This window comes from Equus quagga, chromosome 16 (assembly GCF_021613505.1).
Source record: "Equus quagga isolate Etosha38 chromosome 16, UCLA_HA_Equagga_1.0, whole genome shotgun sequence".
Classification (NCBI taxonomy): domain Eukaryota; kingdom Metazoa; phylum Chordata; class Mammalia; order Perissodactyla; family Equidae; genus Equus; species Equus quagga.
This window is the reverse complement of record NC_060282.1, coordinates 470150-476149: the sequence shown is the minus strand read 5'-3', so window position 1 is coordinate 476149 and position 6000 is coordinate 470150. Positions and strand designations below refer to the sequence as shown.

General features: G+C 47.6%; 1 protein-coding gene across 3 annotated transcripts in view; it reads right to left on the bottom strand.

Annotated features, from left to right (window-relative positions):
- ARHGAP39 (Rho GTPase activating protein 39) overlaps positions 1-6000 on the bottom strand; it is a 123909-nt gene that overhangs the window by 24171 nt on the left and 93738 nt on the right. The window lies entirely within an intron of this gene.

Sequence of the window (6000 nt, the reverse complement as noted above, 5' to 3'; positions counted from 1 at the left end):
GCTCTCTACTCTATTCCATTGACTGATTTGTGTGTTCTTTGCCAACACCACACTGTCTTCACTGCGGTAGCTTTATAGCAAGTCTTCCAATCGTGTAGTAGTAGTCATCCAACTTTGCTCTCCTTGAATATTGTGTCGGCTATTCTGGGTCTTTTTCTTCTCCATATAAATTTTAGAATCAGTTTGTCAATATTTACAAAATAACTTGCTGGGATTTTGATTGAGATTGCATTGAATCTATAGATGAAGTTGGGAAGAACTGATATCTTGATAACATTGAGTCTTCCTATCCATCAACATGAAATATCTCTCCATTTATTTAGCAGTTCTTCTTTGATATTTTTCATCAGAGTTTTGTAGTTTTCCTCACAAAGATTTTGTAAGATTTATACCTAAGTATTTGACTTTTTTTGGTGCTAATGTAAATAGTATTGTTTTAATTTCAAATTCTTCTTGTTCATTGCCAGTATATAGGAAAGCAGTTGGCTTTTTTTTTTTTAAAGATTTTATTTTTCCCTTTGTATCCCCAAAGCCCCCCAGTACATAGCTGTATACTCTTCATTGTGGGTTCTTCTAGTTGTGACATGTGGGACGCTGCCTCAGCACGGTTTGATGAGCAGTGCCATGTCCGCGCCCAGGATTCGAACCAACGAAACACTGGGCCGCCTGCAGAGGAGCGCGCAAACTTAACCACTCGGCCACGGGGTCAGCCCCAGCAGTTGGCTTTTGTGTATTTATCTTGTATTCTGCAACCTTGTATAATCACTTATTAGTTCTAGGAGTTCTTTTGTGAATTCTTTAGGATTTTCTACATAGATGACCATGTAATCTGTGAACAAAGGCAGTTTTATTTTTTCATTCCCAATCTGTATACATTTTCTTTCTTTTTCTTGTCTTACTGCATTAGCAAGAACTTCCAGCATGATGTTGAAAAGTAGGGGTGAGAGGCGACATCCTTTCCTTACTCCTGATCTCACCAGGAAAGCTTTGAGCTTCTCACCACTATGTATGATTAGCTGTAGGGTTTCTGTAGATATTCTTTGTCAAGTTAAGGAAGTTCCTCTCTATTCCTAGTTCACTGAGAGTTTTTATCACGCACAGGCACTGGATTTTGTCAAATGCTTTTTCTGCATCTGTTGATATGATCATGGATTGTTCTTCTTTGGCTTGCTGATGTGATGGATTATATTGACTTTTGAGTGTTGAACAACACTTGTATACCTGGTATAAATCCCACTTGGTCATGGAGTCTAATTCCTTTTACACATTGTTGGATTTGACTTGCTAATATTTTGTTGAGGATTTTTGCATCTATATTTATGAGAAAGATGGGTCTGTAGTTTTCTTTTCTCGCAATGCCTTTGTCTGGTTTTAGGATTAGGGTAACGCTGACTTCACAGAATGAGTTAGAAAGTATTCCCCCTGCTTCTATCTTCTGAAAGAGATTGTAGAGAATTGGTATAATTTCTTCCATAAATGTTTGGCAGAATTCACCAGTGAACCTATCTGGGCCTGATGCTTTCTGTTTTTGAAGATGATTAATTGTTGATTCAATTTCTTTAACAGATATAGGCCTATTCAGATTGTTTATTTCTCTTATGTGAGTTTTGGCAGATTATGTCTTTCAAGGAATTGGTTCATTTCACCTAGGTTATCAGATTTGTTTGCATAGAGTTGTTCATAGTGTTTCTTAATCATCTTTTTAATGTCCATAGGATTTGTAGTGATATCTCTTCTTTCATTTCTGACATTCATAATTTGTGTCCTCTTTCTTTTTTTTTTCCTAGCCTGGCTAGACACTTATTGATTTTATCGAACATTTCTTAGAATCCACTTTTCATTTTCCTGATTTTCCCTATTGATTCCCTGTTTTCAATTGCATTTGATTCCTGCTCTAATTTTTATTTTTCTTCCGCTTACTTCAAATTTAATTTGCTCTTTTTTTTCTAGTTTCCTAGAATGAAAGCTTAGATGATTGATTTTAGATCTGTCTCCTTTTCCAGTATATGCATTCACTGCTATAAATTTCCCTCCAAGTACTGCTTTTCTTGGCTGCAACCCACCAATTTTGATAAGTTGTCTTTTCATTTTTATTTAGTTCAAAATATTTTAAAGTTTCTCTTGAGATTTCTTCTTTGCCCCATGTGTTATTTAAAAGTGTGCTATTTAATCTCCAAGTATTTTGGGACTTTCCAGCTGTTATTTATTTTTAGTTTAATTCCATTGTGGTCTAAGAGCAGATATTGTATTTCTAGTCTTTTAAATTTGTTAAACTGTGTTTTTTCAGCCCAAAATGTGATCTTGGTAAAATTATTTGATTTTTAAAAACTACCATTTAATACCTTATACATATGAATATTTATTAAAGTCTGTGCCTGATAACTCTAAAATACAGATCTCCCGTGGGTCTGTTTCTAATGTCTGTTTTTCTTTTTAATCAGTTCTGGTACTTTTAGACTGAAATCCTGGTAGCTGTGTATGGAAAGCTGTAGAGAGAATCTGAGGCCCCAGGTGCATTTTTGCTTCTGGCGGGCAGTTGGGGTGAGAGCAGATCACTTGAATCCCCTCGGGGACTGAGTTGACTGGAAGTAGGGTTTATGTTTGGGGGCTGGTCTACTTAAGGTTCACCCTGTTCCTAGGTGTAGCCCTTCAGGAGTTCAAGTGGAAACAGGGAATGTTAACTAGAGTCCCTCTTTGTGGTTCCTGAAAGCCAGCATTTGGACCTCTAGCCCTGTGGAACCACCCAAAGGCCTGCTCGCCTTCTCAGCCTCTTGACTGTCATGAGGGAGAGGCAGCGTCACACGTGTGCTCAGCTGCACTGATCTCTGCACCTCGGCTCTCAAGTCCCCACTCCTCAGCAGATCTCTGATGACTGCAGGATGATTTTGTCTATTTTGTTCTCGGTGTGCAGTTAATCTACCATGGCAGAATGTGGAAATCCCAAGCTTCTTAAGAAACAGTTGTGTAGCTTGGTCCGTCTGCCTCCGTCCTCTGATTATTGCTGGGCCTTTCTGGACAAGGCCACAAGTCCCAATTACTGGGAGTGGGTGAGACGGGATCTGAAGAATGAGGGTCAGTAATGTAAGACCAGGGTGCAAGTGAGAGGGCCCGTGCTGACTGTGTGGCAGCCTGTTCCAGTGTGCTGGGTGCATGGCCCACTCGGCGCAGCCAGGATCAAACCCTGCTGGTTGGCCATGATGTCCAGCAGCTTGGCCTTACCACCCCAAGGAGAGGTTGGACAGCAGCAAGGCTCTTAATACAGGCTCCCATTTCTGGGAACTCTGCTCGTGCTCCTGCTTGCTGGAGACTGCTCCAGGCCTGCCACCCGCGGCCAGCCAGGCAGAGAAAGGTGGCAGTTAGTGTGCCAGGGCATGCAAACCCTGAAGACTGGCTTTGGAGTCCAAGACACCTGGGACTGAACTCCAGCCCGTCACTCCCTGGCAGCAGAGCTTGGGAAAATTACCTACCATCTCTGTCTCAGTGTCCTCATCGGTTCTCATGAGGATTATATAACATAGCGTGCATATGATAAAGTCCTTAGCTCAGTACTGACACACAGGAAACACTCCGCAAATGTGACCCGTTATTTCTGCACATCTTTTCACCACTAAGCAGACAATGACACAGCCTTCATGCCAGGCCCTCTGCACGGGCTGTGATGTAAAGAACGGTCCCTGCCTGCGGAAGCGCGCTGAGGGGTGTGGCCCGAGAAGGCACCTCACTGGCCTGTCAGTCGTGGGCCTTCAAGGTGCTGCTGGATGAGGAGGCTGGGAGGAGTGTCAGGCAGAGTCAAGAGCACATGAGAGGCCTGTGGGTCAGAGGACACATCTATTCCAGGACCCAAAAGTAGTTCCACCTAGTTAGGGCAGAGATGGGAGAGGATGAAACAGGAGGAAAGAAGACTTCTGGCCCTGCCCTCCACCGTAGAAGGTGTCCCTGGGCTGGGGGCAGAGGCCAGTGCTGCAGTACATATGCGCGCCAAGCACCTCCACAGAAGTCTCTCATTCGATCCTCAAGACAGGCCTGAGGCCTGTGTGGGTACCTGAGTCGCAGGCTCCATATCACACATGGGGAAACAAGCCCTCAGGGGCCCAGAGATGGCGCTTGGTCATGGAGAGCAGGTGCCCCATGGACAGCCAGGTGGGGCCCACCCTTGGCAGGCATCCAGTGAGTCTTTTGGTCTGATGAGGCATCTCTTGTACCCTGTCCCTCTGGGCCTCACCCACCCACTTACTGTGCAGGCGGCTTCACCTCTCATCCCCAGGCTGGGCCCCATATTCCCACCTGACTCCACTGCTCTGCCCTTTTCTTGGGAGCCCTCCCCGAACCCTCACATCCAGTTTCTAGGTCTTGCTGTCTGCTTTTTGTCCAGAGTCTCTTAAGCTTGCCCTTCTGGGACAAGTGAGTGGTCCGATGACCCTGCTGTCTGCAGCTGCACTTTCCACGCTGTCCAACCTCCCTGGCCTACCTCGACCTCTGTCTCTTTACAGCTCCCCAAACCCAGGAAGCTTGTCTTCCTCATCCGTTCCTTAATTCCCCATCAACTCTGCCTGGACAGTGGTACCGAGGCACAGGGACACCACCCGCCCCTAAATAAAATGGGATGATTGCCCAATACAGTTGTTCAGTGGACTCCGTCAAACCAGGAGGGAAGGAGGAAACAGGCTTCCTCTGCCTCTGGAGAGGCTGGAAGCCAGGCAGGCAGCGCAGAGGCAGGTGTGGAAGAGCAGGGATGGACGGCTCCACTCAGCCCAGGGCGTCTCTCCCATGGCCTGTTTTCCAAAGAACAGAGAGCCCTGCACAAAACCAAAGCCGGAGGAAGCCTGCTCTGCTGCCGCCTGTTCAGGGATGCACTGCTCTGTGTATGGACGCCTGGGAGGGGCAAGAGAGAGCCAGACCTGACCCCAAGAGTTTCAGAGGAAAACCTCTGCACCAAAGCTCGTAAACACAACTCACAGAGGCATGCTCACGTGGAACAAGAAGAAACCAAACATCTCAAGTCATGTTTGAAAAGCAACTTCAGCTACCTAGTTCTCTGACTGCCCTGCAAACCTCCAGGTCCACCGGGGCCCCCCCATGCCTGAGTTGGGCAGACTGTATGCCAGGCTGTGTCCCCACTGCTACCCTGCCCCATGGCCTCCAAAGCTGCCAGCCCCTGCCCTGCTCAGTGCACAGCCTTGGTGGACACCATGGGCTAGGCCTGGAGAGGCTCTTTCCCGCTTCCCCTCCTCCTCGTAGAGCCTGTCCACAGTGTCTGGGACGGGGAGTGTCTCTTCCCCAATCTGTCCGCAAAAGTCAGCTTCCCTGTTCTTCCCACACTTTCTGGGTGAGCGCTACTCCTAAAACAACAACGTGTTGTTCTCATGTCCTGGGTGGCACCCAGGATGGTAGTGCTGGGGCAGCACTGGGCCACCAAAGACCAAGCGGGCATAAACACACTACAGGGTGCGATGGCCTTTGATCGGCAGCCTGCTAGAGCACCACCCAGTATGGGAAATGTCAAGTCTGGGGACATGCCCTGACCTGCCCAGCATGGAGAGTCCTGCCAGTCAGCCGCCCACACCTGGAGGCACGGGAGGCTATGAAGCATGCCCACTGTCACACAGCACGCCACTGGACCCAGTGTGGGATCAGTTTCCCTTCTACATCAACAAACCTACGTACCACCTCCCAGCTTCATTCTTAAACTGTCCGAGCAAACCACCAAAGGCCCCTCAGGTCTTCAAATTCTTCCCCAACACTGGTGTCACTCCTGTTGGTGTGCTGGGGGCACCCAGGCCACCCAGAGGCACAGCACCACACCTAGTTCCCCCACAGCTGGGGGAGCAGCTGCCTGCTCCAGCCTGGACACACGAGTTGACCGAGGGATGGCCCCTGCCCAGCCTGGCAGCTACTGCACCCCAGGGTCTTGAAGGTCGTCCCCAGAACCTTCCAAAGTCCTGAAAAGCCAACCCAAGGCTGAGAGAGACCAAAGTCTGCTCCCTTTCCTACGATTAACAC